Raw genomic sequence first — 14,767 nt, 5'->3', positions numbered from 1 at the left:
TGGCATTCATTTACAGTTTACTTTGAAATGTACCACCCACCTAACACACTGCTACTGACGATGGTACTCCCTGATGGCGGCATTCTTCCCCCACAAAGGAATATGCCCCCGTTACACTGCAAAAAGTGAAGCTTTATTTAACAGCTTGAAGAACGTTAAAGAAGATCACAAGGCGAAGACCTGGCTTCTAAATTCCCCAGATCCCGATCTGATTAAGGAGCAAAAAAAAGGCCATGGAGACCCTACCCTGCACCCCATGTGATTTAAAGCCACAGTGCCGCAGAAGACACTCAGACATCCTGTGTGCATACTCATACCCATGGGGAGACCTCTGAGAAGGACTTACATAATTTCTATGTATAAAAAAATTATAGTTTTAATGGAACAGCTGATGAATTTATTTGTTAACCTGCTAAGATGTTACATGAATGTCCCATGGGATTAATCCATACTGAATGAGAATGAGTCGTTCCTTGTTTTGAAGCTTAGTGTAGCCTGTTGGTTGCAGACTTTAGGCTCTGGTTGCCTAGGTAACCTTTAAATGTATTAACAGCATTCTTTACTCTCATTGGCAGTCATTTCAATCACTCGCTTCAAGGTTAATAAGAGTTTATCTCAGGCCCCGCCCCCTGCCCTGTTGCTAACATTTATTTTGCCAGTAGTTACTTGAAGTCATGGGGTACTATCAGCTTTGTATGGTTTTTGTTTGACGTTTCCAGCATCAATACGCTTCAAAGTCAATGAGCCTGCTGCAAACATCTTGATAGTTTTAATCATGTGTATAAGTCGTCATTGTTGATGAGCCTATGTTGTGAAGAAACTGGACAACAAAAACTGACAGGACTTGAAAGAACATTCTGATTAGGTCAGGGGTCAGGGGATCATTACTGATGATGATTATCATTATCATCATTAATGATGATACTTTAACAAGGTTAAAATTGGTTAATAGATGTGAAGCTCCAGTGTATAATGCACAGCAAGCTGAACTTTTTGGATGGTCTGAATGTAACTTCAGTATCTGCATATGAATATAGACTCAAACCATCAGTTGATAATGATCAGGCTATTTATTATCTTTATAAATGTTTCCTTACTAGTAAACAATGACTGGTGCACAGAACAGAAAATGCCTGTTGCCTTCCCTGGGGGAGTAGAATGTGTTTGTGTTTCAGTTTAGCTCTAGTCAGGCATCACTTCTTAGTGTAGCAGACAGTCCAAAGTCATACTGGTATCATTTTCAATACACTTGTTGTTTAAGGAGTTTGGAAAGAAAGTGACTGGACTTCTTTAAGTTTCTCCAAGACGTTTCACCTAGTCCAGTTATTATCTTTCCAAGATCCTTAGACTACAATCACCTGGATGACTGACAACCTACATTTACATTGTTTCTTTCACAGTAAACTATGGCCTCTTATTAATCATTCAAACACTCTGCTATATCAATTTTACATTTACCTTCAGGTAATCTCCCCAAATGAAACAGAATGCAAACTTTCACTTTATTTTATGCAAATAAAAGGACTTCTTTTTAAAGTCATCAACACATTTTTTACAATAAGCAAACCTTCAACAGTTTGATGGACAGCTCCTGTAAGCCGCTGTGGATATGAGTGTCATAGCTGCTTTTATCAAGTACCTGGTAAGGTGCCCTCTGTGGCTGTGGCGTAGCATCCCGACCCTCTGAGACAGGTTGCGACACGTGACGTCCATGCCAAAGCAGCAGTCAGACAGGCTGTGCTGCCAGCCTTTCCAATTACAGAGACATTAGCAAGCAGCGAGCGGCAGCTAATTTGACAAGCTGAAATGATGCCCATTCATATCCACCCTGCTTCACTGGCCCAGGGTAAATATTTCCCCAAGCTCAGTATAAATAGAAAGACAATATTTGAACAGCTGAGAGGAGAGACAGAGAGAGTGAGGAAGGAAAGGTAGTAGAAGGGAACTGAAGAAGAGATCTTAATCCTTTATGTATACATGCAATCCAAATTCATAAAGAAGCTGCTGCTAAAGGTGAAACTAGAGGCTTGCTTCACAGGAAAGAAATATTATCTAATACAAGAATCTTGTGGTCTAAGGGGTGATATTTGTTGAACCTGGATTACAGATGCAGAAGGAAAGCTGATAACAGATTTATTTTAAAAAAAGTAACAAGCTGAAACTGAGCATCTATTACTACTGGAACCCCATTTACAGGTTAGGACAGTGTGGAAATAAAAACAGGATGCAATGATTAAAAAAAATAAATATGTTGATGTTGATGTGACAGCGCATTACAAACAGACACAAGTGAAAAGTTTGCTCATGCAAAGTGGAAAATTGTCCTGTGGTGTGACCAATCAAAATTTCAAATTCTTGCTGGAAACCATGGAAACTGTGTCATCCGGACTAAAGAGAAGAGGGACCATAAGAGTACGGTGGTGCAACAAAGTCAAGTCAATTTTATTTGCATAACTCAATATTGTAGTTGCCAAAAGGCTTTACAGACACACATGGGAGAGAGAGAGAGATCATTTGTCAGCGATGTAACATTATTTAGAGGGAGGCTGCTCCAGAATTTGCGGGCACGATCAACAAAATTTCTACTGTGTTATCAATTTCGCTCTTAATTTGACAGTGGATAATGTGCAGGTGTGGGTCAGGGCATAAACTGACAACTTGCAGCAATGTCACACGGTTCAAGGGTTTTTATATGTGTAACATTAATTTAAAGCCAATTCAGAAGCATACTGGGATCCAGTAGTTCAGGTAAAATATGCAGCCCTATTTATCCTGGTCTGGGACCAACTTTAGTAGTCCATTAGCTTGTGACTCCCTGAGTCTCCTTTATTGTGTCTAACTTGTATGTGTTAACCACTACACCACAGATCCTCCCGCTGACTGATTCTGAATTCACAGATTATGGGCCCGATTTACTAACACGTTGCAACAATGCTAACTGATTTTTAGCATAAAAAAGTAGCGGCAGTATGTACAAAGAGATGTCAGTGAGAGTGATCCTGTTGCATATGTGTCTCTTTCTCAAGATCCAAAGGGATTTACTAACGCTTGGGACGTGCAATTCACTGCCAGTCGCGCTGATAATTAGCACTGTGCTTAATATTGACATGAAGTGATTGCACTTGTGTTTAGAAGACAGCAAAACTTTTTCAAATCACGCGTAACTAACACACCAAGTGGGCCCAATATTTGGTTTTACGACAAAGTAAAATAATTTAGATTTTGCTGCAATTTAATTTCAATTGTTAATTGTCATTAATTTTCAGCCTTAAGGAACCACATTTGTTTTAATTCACATTAATTCAATTTTATTTACAAAGCACTAAATCACAACAACAGTCAGCTCACTGTACTTTATAATGTAAGGTAAAGGCCCTGCAATAACACAGAAAAACCCAGCAATCAGCACTCAGTGACAGAGGGAAGGAAAAATTCCCTTTTAACAGGAAGAAACCTCGGGTAGAACCAGGCTCAGGGAGGGGCGGCCATCTACCTTAAAGGGCTGGGGGTCAGGGAAGAAAGACACCCTGTTCCTACATGTTCTAACAACACATGTTTGTTTTTGTTCAGTACAATTAAATTTATTTGAAAGCCAGACAGAATTCATTGAGGATGTTATGTTTAATTAAATGTGTGCTGAGATTTGCTAGGACTAAGGATATTACTGTTTCTTGAAAAGAGTTTTGACCAAGGTGATTTTGAACACAGGGAAAGAATAATGTAGTGGGACTCGTTAATGATGGTTGATTTTTAAAGACTACAGTTCAAAAGAGGAGTGGGGACAGGATTAAGTGGTGAGGTGGAGTTTTTATTCACAGTCTCACACAGTTCTGACAGAAATGAGAGAAGTTTTGTTCACAGCTGGTGATTTTACACAAGGTTGTTCTGTAAGAATTGCAGCTGTTTGAGATAATAATACCTGTTCTGTTAAAAAACTAGGCAAATTCTTCACATCTTTTAGAAGAATGATTGAGCTGTTCCTTGTCTTCCACCTTCCTTGGTAGATTAAAAAGCATGAGGTCATGGAGGACAATACTCGGTTTCCTTATTTATCTGTATTTTTAATTTTATAAATTTATTCTATCTGGCTTTTCTGATAGCTTCTTTTATGAGATGTAACAGATTTTTTATGAGCTGGATGATGGATAGTTTGAGCAGACTATTTAAATGTATATTAGATTGAGTAAATTTGTTATTTTTTGTAATAACCGCTTGTTTTGCTGGTGTCTTGGGCCCTGCGACATAGTCTTTTTGGCACTTTGGCTGGTCATACACCTCTCAACTTTTGTAACCTGGCATGCTGCGCTGCAGACGCAGTTGCAGCAGCTGTAGCTGTAGCTGTAGCTGGGTTGAAGACACGAGGGTAAGATTGTCAGTTTTTCCCACCGTCTTAATGATATTTCAGCACAGAAGCTCAGAGACATACAGATATACAGAGGGAGATGTTGGAAAAAACTTGAGTGCGTGACACGTATTGTTCATGGAGAACAGCGGCTTGCCTGCAGCGGCTTCCTGCACCTTAACAGTTGGTATAAATACAAGCGACAAGTGTTCAATTTTATTTATACAGCGCCAAATTACAACAACAGTCGCCTCAAGGCGTTTTATATTGTAAGGTAGACCCTACAATAATACTTACAGAGAAAAACCCAACAATCTTATGACTCCCTGTGAGCAAGCACTTTGGCGACAGTGGGAAGGAAAAACTCCCTTTTAACCTCCGGCAGAACCAGGCTCAGGGAGGGGCGGGGCCATCCGCTGCGACCGGTTGGGGTGAGAGAAGGAAGACAGGATAGAAGACATGCATAAAAGGCGAGGTTGCAGCAGTGAGCGAAGCAATCATTGTAGCAGGTATACAGGGGAGTTTGAAGTAGCGTTGTCCACAGATCATTAGCAGGGTTCAACACATACTTAAATTTGAGGTCTATGCAAACCATCACAATGACACACAGGCTTTAGGAAGCGCAGTGGAAACCTTAAAGAAGATCTTAGAGATTTTATTAGTCCAAAAACACAAATGTACACGGCCACTTTATGAGAATTCTACCAAGGATGTGGAAGGCAAGTCACATAAAACTTTTTTGCAAGTTGGGTACTCACATTATCAATAATTGTCTGCATACATGCTAGCTTAGGCATCAGTCACACAGGCCTAGAAACCAACTGGTGAGGGAAAAATCCATAATTCCTGCCTGTTTTCCAGCTGTCACTTGGTGAAGTTGGCTGCAAACACGGTGCTTCACCAAAAACCTCTCTGTGATAGCTTTGATGGCTATCAGATTTCTGTGGTTGCCAATAGTTTGCATGAAAAGCACAGAAATAAAATTGCTTCTCTTTTCCTACTTATTACACTTAAACTGTACAACTCTGCAGAATTACAATTTCTTTGGCTATTTTGATAACCCTCCTCTATCACTAATATATATCTAACATATGTGATAGCTTTTAAATTGCGACAGACCTCCAGTCCTCAAAGATAGAAGAATTGGGAGATTGTGGAGACACTTTACTGCAATAACCAAAAATGAAACTCTCCTGGATAAGTAAGCAATACATTTCATACAGTAGTTATTATATCACATAACTGATGAAACAGCACAGTGAAAATATGATAAACAACATACATAAAAGCCTGCTGCAATAACACAAAGTATGTCTGAGGAGGTGAGTGATTAACTCTGGTGCATGGATGGTTTCCCAGTCTTTTGACTTCCTCACACTGGGAGCCAGTCCTCAGTTATTCACCATGCTGTTCCATTGTCCTGTCATATGGATGGATGGGACAGAGAGCAGCCAGAGAGGCTGAAGCCAGCTCTATTATGTATTACATTCTGCTTGTGCACTTACTCCCACTGCACTCTGTCTCCCCTAACTCCCATCCCTGAATCCTTAGACAGAGAGACAGACCAGCAGGCAGAAATGCTCATTGTTCCCTTGGGGCCTCTATTGATCCTGCCAATCACTTCATTTACTGCCTTATCAATGCTGACTCCCACCTCTATTCCCGCCGGTCCAGACCCCGATCAATCCGCGTTTGGCTGACTGGATGTTTGGCTGAGTGCATGTTCGACTGAAAGTGCATGAACAGAACAAAGCACACACTTGTGCACACACATATACATAGAGACTAACACACAGGCCTGGAGAGAGAGCACACACACACACAGATGGATCATTAATCTTGCCCAAAGACAGGTGTCAGTCAAAGAAGGTCAGATTGAAGGAAAGCAGAAAGAAGAAGACAGAGAGAGAGAGATGTCAGAAACTGGCAGGTGGCTGATAACTGCATGAAAACCCATCACTTATCAGTCAGTGTCACACAAACACACACACACACACACATACACCAACCCACACTGAGATTTCTGCTCAGATTTCGGCACAGACTTTTAAGTTATACAAAGGTTTAAGTTATACAGATTTTTGGAAAACTTCATGTCAAATATTCTTTCCGCAAGATTTCACTGGAGGGACAATCTGGCAATGTGCATGTTTCTCCAGATCCAAGCCATCTATTAAATCTAGTAAAATAATGAACCAAATTAAAAATGATGTGGAAAGCCTAATGTTCTTAAAAAAAGGTGCATGATTTAGCGGTTGAGTCAAATATCAGAAACAAAGAGGAGAAAAGAGAGGAAAGGATGTGGGTGGGAGCGCAGGATGAAAGGGATAGTGATTAATGATTTTAACAGAATTCTCCGGGGAGTTTTTATCCCATGACAGTGCAAAACTGCAAAGTGAGGTGACTCACTTTATTTGCTTGTTCTTAAGGGTTTATATGACTATATGTTTTCCTTCAACGAGAACCTTTCACCAAGACGCCTCCTGTATGGAGAAACTAATCGCATGCATTGCTCAGCTGGGATTTTGGCCCATTCTTCCACAAAAACAAACTTCAAATCCTAAAAGTTCTGTGGCCCCTTTTATGAACTCTGAGCTTTAGTTCTTTCCATAGACTTCCATTTGGATTCAGCTCAGGTGATCAGCAGGGCCATTGTTTTTTCTCTGAAGCCAACTGAGAGTTTCCTTGGCTGTGTTTTGAGATCATTGTTTTGCTGAAACGACCATCCTCGTTTTATCTTCATCATCCTGGTAGATGGCAGCAGACTTTTTATCAAGAATGTCTTGGTACATTTTTCTAGTCATCCTTGTGTGTTAATATCTCCAAACTTCACTGTTGGTGTGCAGTGCCTTTTGACCTGCAAACATGGCGTCTATAATGGCATCTGACCAGACTATATTCTTACAGTAACACTCCTCAATGTGCTTTTTCTTCAGCAATGGAGTCTTGCGTGGTGAGCGTGCATACAGGCCATGGCAGTTGCATTACTTTCTGTTTACTTTTAAACAGTTGTACCTGCTGATTCCAGGTCTTCCTGCAGCTCTCCACAAGTGCTTTTTGGCTCTTGGACAACTCTTCTGGTAATTATTTTCTTACTCTGTGTGAAACCTTGCAGGTCTTCTTTGGTTTGTGGTAAAATGATGTTCTTCCTCTGGATTATGACCCCAACAATGCTCACTAGAACCGCAGTTTAGTAATTTTCCTGTAACCAAAGCCATCGGTATGTTTGCAACAATAAGGTTGTGATGGTCTTGAGAGAGCTCACTGATTTATACCCACACAAGAAGCATGTCATGATATGCTTCTTGTGTGACACCTTGGTCATGTGACACCTTGTTATAGACCCTCAGTTGGGACTGAACCAGTTGATGTTAATTTACACTAAGTGGGAGGATTGCTTTCTAATCACTGATAGAATTCAGCTGGTGTCATGACTTTCCCTGCCTTTTTACTCATCCTTTTCTTCATGTGTTCAATATTTCTTCCTCTGTCATTTCTTATTATTATGCACGTGTACATGTAACACATTACAAGAACAATCCTAAGACTGTTTAATGCTATAATTAAAAAAAAAAAGGGAAAGGTTTCTAAATTTGTGGTGGATAAAATCTGTTGTAAGTAATCCAGGTATTCAAAATATACATGTTCATACCAACGACAAAAATTTGCAAAAGAAGAATATGAGTTCTAAAGAACCTTGACGCAACTGTTGTCTCGATTTGGCACAGTGTAAGTTAAGCTGAACTGAAGATGATGCCAGTAGATGCTAACCGAACCATAATCCAAGGGGTGCTGCTGACTTGGTGGTTGTTAAAGAGGTTAAGCAAACTGGCAGGATAAGGTTGTTAACAATTTTTTTTTTTTTTAAAAACAACAACTGCATAATTAAAAAAGGACAGGACAAATGACCCTTTCATTCCACACACTGTGACCAGTCATTCAATAATTAAGTAGCACTGGGCAAAAACTCACATGATGTGTTAAAAAAAGATTGAAGCAGGATGTAGACTCAATAGATTGAATATCATCTGCTCTAAATTTTTCTTGATCCAAGGTGCCAATAGCACCTCATATTTGAACACTGGGAGCATGGCGCAAACGTTATGTGTATAAATGCCCATAACCTAATCAACCCTTTAAAGGCCCTGGATGTTTGAAGTGCAGACTTTGTTCTTAGTTAAAAAGAACCAGGGGTCTGTTCTCAGTTACTGTCCAAAACATTACAACGTTTTACCGCATACACTCAATAGTAGAAGAAGATGAAAAAGAAGATGAACTACAGCTGAAGGCAGTGATGAAGGGCCACTTTATCCCAAAATGTCAAAAGCTTTTGCCCAATCGGTGTGCTAGATTTCACAACTTTTTATCAAAGGATTCAAAGAGCCACCAAAGGGTCCAGTGGCACATAAAGCAAAAAGGCAAGACAGTAATGATCCCTTTGCAACCTTTTTTGTCAACCCACAACTTGGAATATAATGGTAAACGTCTGTATCAAGGGAAAACATCTGGACTTGTATGTCTGTCAGGAATGTCTAACTAACGAATCCTGAAGAACTGTGATGAGTGGTTATTTTTCTCTTTGTCCTTCTCTTCTTCCCTGTTCTGTCTCACGAGCTGTCTGCACTCCTCATCTCCTGCCGAGCTAATATGTCCAGGATTAATAAATCACAAGTGACATGTGAGCAGTGGCTTGGCACTGCACGGACCCGAATAGTCTCTGATTGAAATCATTTGTTTAAATCTGTCATTTCCAGCCCTGCAAGTAACGTTTTGAGATTCCACAACATGACAAAGCTGTGAAGCTGATGTGTGGTTGAATAAATCTGTACTTTCTATTCCCCCTTCGTGGGTGGCTTTTGAAAACAGATACTCATGGACCATCTGGGTCTTGGTGAAGCAACCAACTTATTGCTAGAAAAACATGTCAGCTACCCTGGATCTTCTGAGTGTGACATAATACATGCTTAGCAACAGCAAGTTATTGCGATGCTGTTAATGTCCCTGCTGCTTTTTAGATTTTACTCTGTGGTTCTGAAAACCTGATAAAACAAACTGGTATGTGTTTCTACATGAGATTTTAAAGCATCCTTTTCTTTTACTTGTCTTTACCAAATAAATAACATAACTTGGTGATGGTGAGAGTGCTTACATAACTGGCCAGTAGCTGTTGAGCTAATGTTGCATTCAGAGGTGTGTAGCCCAGCAGTTCATCAGTAACAGCAGTCTTTCTAGAAGTGAGTATTAGCATGGAAACAACATTGAGGAACCCCTCCATGTCATTGGGAAATAGAAACTGTATGAAATGGAGGGGGAAATTGAGGGGGGGGGGAAAGAAAAACCTTTGTTGTTCTACTCTTTCAAACAAAGAAAAAAAAGCCTTAAAGAGCTGTCAAACTTCCCAGCTTTCACTACTTGGATGTGTTATTCTGTCAGATTTCAGATTCTTTAAGTTTTATGAGATCTAGACTGATACACTACCTACTTCACTTTTGTGCAGTTCTTTAAACAATGACAAATTCCACTCTTTTGGACACTCTTGCTCACAATGCCCTAAAGAGTAAGAACTGAACAATGCCAGCTGTAGAGGGTTCTCGTATAATACCATCCACACATTGCTTGAGAGTTGGCCACCATATCGGAGGCAATGCAATCAATGGTTTTGGGGAAAAATATAGCTGGTAATTCCAAAGAGGATTTTACAAAAAAGGCAATTGCCTTGGTCGCTAGCAGATTGATGCAGTTGCCTGTAGTTTGCATGGAATACACTGGCTTGTCTGCAGACTCTAACTACAGCAAAGCAGCAGTAAAACGTGAAAACATGTGACGCAGAGAACATTTTGCTTTATGGCAAAAGCTGTCTCTCAGTGATTCAGTAAACATAATTCAAAAGGTGTAACTTTTACTTTGAAGACCAGTGGTTTCCATTTCTGGTTTGACTTGTACTTCTCATTTTCGACTCGGAGAGTAGTTGGTGATGCATGTTCCATGCAAACTACAGGTCACTGCAGCAATATGCTAATGGAAAAAGCTATTGCAAGGAGATTTTTGAAAGCTGGTAGGGAAATATACATTTTCTACCAGGGAGACCAACTGGTAGGCCTGTGTGACTTTGTGGGGCTTTAGCCATATATTTCCCAGCAACTGCCATCAGCTTCCAGGAACCACTCGCCAACTTGTCAGGGAATGCACATTTTTTTCCTGAAGACTACTGATTATCAGAGGTTCACTGACTGGTCTCCTGTGTGACTGAGGCCTTATTTACCTGACATTCCTTTGGTCATCCGTGACTCTCACACACCAAAAATGACAGATGGTGTCTGTGAAACCTCAATAGGTGCAATTTTTTTTTGCCCCCATTAAAAACATCCAGTCATAAAAGTTATTATTTATAAAAGTTTGCCTATTTAGCATGTGGCTAAAACCCAGTGACCTGGTGGATGATTAGATGAAATGATAGGAAAATTATTTTCACATTAATTTGCCATTAATTTTGCCCTTGGGATGTTGTAAATGTATACTATGTCGAAAGTACGGTTTCCAGAGTCAGTCACATGGGCTTCCACACAAACATTAATTCAGACTGATTAATCATCTTTCCAGTTGAAAATAAATATAATTTCCTTTGCTTCATTTGTTACTTTCCTAAATGGGTTTATTCATTCTTCTGCAGCCCACCCTGCCTCCATCCTTAGCTGCCTGTGTAGCCACATTGTGCTGCCAGGGCAGCCAAAAATCCAGGCCCAAAACCGAGGGCCCCCACCGGCCCCTGCAATGGAAAGCAGATGGCTAGTCTTCTGACGGCAACCAGCAGTCCAAGAGAGGAAACTTCCCATTCGCCATCATCCATCATCGGGATTGGGAGTGGAGGAGGGTGCGTGGAACTAAGGAGGAGGAAAGACAGAGCAATGGCTGACACACCGTGTCTGGTCTCTCTCAAGCTCGAATGCATGGCACATTCATGGCTCGCACTCATGCACACATGTAAAAACACACATGCATACACATGAGAAATGGTTCTTGCTTGTAGTTGCACACACACGTGTTCACATGCGCACACACACAGACACGCACGCATAGACTCATGGTTTTGAGCACAGGGTCAGGGTAAAAGTACTTTTATGGGCAAGAGAAAGGGGCCGAGAAAGAAAGGTAATCACTGTTTCTGTCTGATAGTTGCCTTGATTCCCTTTTTCTTTTATGTCCTGTGATGGCCTTGTTGTCCTCCCGTTAGACCCCATGAGATGTTAAAAGATAAGAGGTAAAAATGAAAGCTCAAGAAGAAGAAGAAGAAGGAGGGAAGCGTACCTGACAGCTGAGGATCATTAATCACTGTCAGACTTAAAAGGAGAGGAGGGAGGACCAAGCAGAGGAGGCGTGGGTGGCGTTTGACGTGGCAGCACACACACACACACACACACACACACACACACACACACACACACACACACACACACACACACACACACACACACACGTGCCCTCACTCCTACATGCATTCAACTTTGCACATTCCTTCACAGACCTCATGCACCCCTCTCCCTCTGTTCACATCAGTTATTCGCTTTCCCCGAAACTTCAAAATAGTGCTGAATAAAAATGACACAGAGAAAACAAACAAGAGAAAGAGCGAAAGAAAAAAGACACACACACACACACACATACATATTCACTCATGCACACGCCAGAAGCCCCTCATGTCTCTGCATCGCTGACACTAATAAGGGCTGCTGAGGGTTTGACTCCGCGCGGCAGGCCGCCACAGCACAGCAGGGATGGCCATTCATAGCCTGTCAACCCGCCCCGCTGCAAGAGGCATCAACAAAGAGCCACAGAATGTGAGACTCTCTCAAAAGAGATGACAGCGACACAGTGACTTCAAATCTCAAGCATGCGGGCATACACAAAAAAGCAGACGGACCCCTGCAACACCACCGCCCTCCCCACCGACACACACAAGCATACAGGCACACACACATCCTTGTAATCCACTCTCATCCTGTCCTCCTTCCTCTGTGCAGCGGGACAGCAGCTGGCCTGTCCGATTGTCAGTCACACTGATGAATCTGCTCAGCTATGTCCAAATCCTATCCTCCCACCTTCCTGAGTCCCTTTAGCGCTCTTTTCTTAAAAATTACAACTCTGTTTCCAAAAACGCCTGATTAAATCAGAGAGAAAAATGATTTGCAAGTCATATTAAATTTAGTGATTCTGATTCATTGGGTTCTCACTGACTTTTGAGAGCCACCACCATCACTAAGCAGCAGTTTAGTACTTTACTTTCCAAGGAAAGTCATTCCAAGGGATTGGACTACTGGGAACCAGTGTGCTACAAGAACCAGTTCTCAATTCCCATCCCTGCTTGGTGCTGTAGTGTGGAAGGCTAAATACTTTCCTTCTTGCTAAAGGACTTCAGCTTTGAGTCTGGGAACTCCTTTGTGATACTTTTTGTTTCTTTAAGTGTGTTGGGGTACACAGCATGACAGGTCTAAACTATGTATTCTATGTATTGTTCAGAATCAGAGGGGTTTTTACATTTGTGCAGGTGTACTGATCCACCGCTGTACTACCACCGATGCTCGTTGTTGTACTGTGTTCTGATAACAAACTCGATGGCCCCTCTCCTCTTTAGTCCAAAGGTCAGTGAACTCCCCAAAAGGGAGTTTGAAATTTGGAGGCAATTTTTCCATCTCAGTCCAACTCCAATGAGTTCAGGATTAGAGTAGGCACATTTTTAAACCCCAATTTTTTCTTTATTGAACCTTCTGAAAAGAAATGAATTATATATTTGCTTATGTATGTATATCATTTTTTCTATATCTGCCATTTTTGTGCAATTTATTTTGGTTGTTCGGGGAAAAGAAATCACACTGATGATGTAGAGGTCTCAAAAACTCAAGTACTAAATAGAAGTCGGAACCACCAGACATCCCACGATTTGATATTACAGTTTTTCTCAAATGTTAAAACACAAAAGCCAATCCTGTAACCCAAATGACCAGTAGTCTAAACACATTTACTAAATGTAGCCACCATATTCCAGTACCATAAACACATGTCACATGAAGACACAATTCACAAAACACAACCCTCTGTACTCATAAATCTAAACACATTTGTCCTTGCTAAAACACATGTTGCAAAACAACTCTGCTCATATTCTCAAATGAAAGCCCATGTGATGCAAAATGCTTGCCACAGTCACCAATCTTTGAACACAGGGAACACACCTGGCGTCAGTCACTACACACAACGACTCAAAATTGAAGACACCTGTTGCTAATGATGTGACCCCACCTATAAAAGCATAGTTTGGTGAAGATGCCAAACAATCACAATGGATGAAGGCATTCGAGCGTGCGGAAGGAGAAGAGCTGCAGGCCAAAGAGGAAGAGGGGTTGAGATCAGAGGAGGAAGAGGTGAAGGCCTAAGAAGAAGAGGAGTTCGGAGTAGAGGAGGAAGAGAAGGAGGCCAACAAGAGAGAGGAGAAGGTCCAGGTGGGAGAAGAAGACAACCTCGCACCATCATAACAGATGATATGCGAGCAACAGTAATTGATCATGTCATTGGCCATGGCACGACAATGGCTGAAGCGGGACGAAGAGTACATCCAAACCTGAGTAGGTTCACCGTGGCCACCATTATCAAGGCATTTAGACAACACAACAGGTATAGTACGCTATTGCTTTCTTTGTCACACTACAGTTTTACAGGCCTGTGAAAGTGGTCTGTTACTTTACATGTAGTTTTACATATAAATCAGTCAATTGACAACACATGTTTCTTTCTTTAGAGCTGAAAGGATGCCACATAGAGGTGGGAGGGTTGCCATATTCACAGCGGCACAAGAAACCCTCATTGCAGGTATGGTCCGTGAGAACAACTGCATTAGACTCCGAGAGATCAGAGACAAAGTCATTGCAGATAATGTAAACTTTGAGAACATTGATGCTGTCAGCGTGTCCACAATAGACCGAGTTCTCCGGCGCCAACAGATGAGGATGAAACAGGTCTACAGGGTTCCCTTTGAGCGCAACTCTGCGCGACACATAGAACAACGTTACGAGTATGTGCAAGTACGTATACATCCATGTCCACAGTACAGTTAGTGGACATACTGTGTTGCTTAGTGGCCTACATTACTTCTGGACAATACTGTGCTACCTGATTGACCGTTCTGAACACCTGTACGCTTTTCCATGTTCACAGAGGATAATGCAGTTGGACGCGATGGCCAGACCCCATGAGTACCTCTTCCTGGATGAGGCTGGCTTCAACCTCCAGAAACGAAGGCGAAGAGGCCGTAACATCATTGGCCAAAGAGCCATCACTGAGGTTCCTGGCCAACGGGGGGGTTACTCTTTGTGCAGCTATGGGTACGGAGGGGCTTGTCCACCGGCATGCTGTCCTTGGGTCTTACAACACCCA

Source organism: Perissodus microlepis, chromosome 12 (assembly GCF_051167445.1).
Source record: "Perissodus microlepis isolate ML-2025 ecotype Zambia chromosome 12, ASM5116744v1, whole genome shotgun sequence".
NCBI lineage: Eukaryota > Metazoa > Chordata > Actinopteri > Cichliformes > Cichlidae > Perissodus > Perissodus microlepis.
This window is presented reverse-complemented; position numbering follows the sequence as displayed.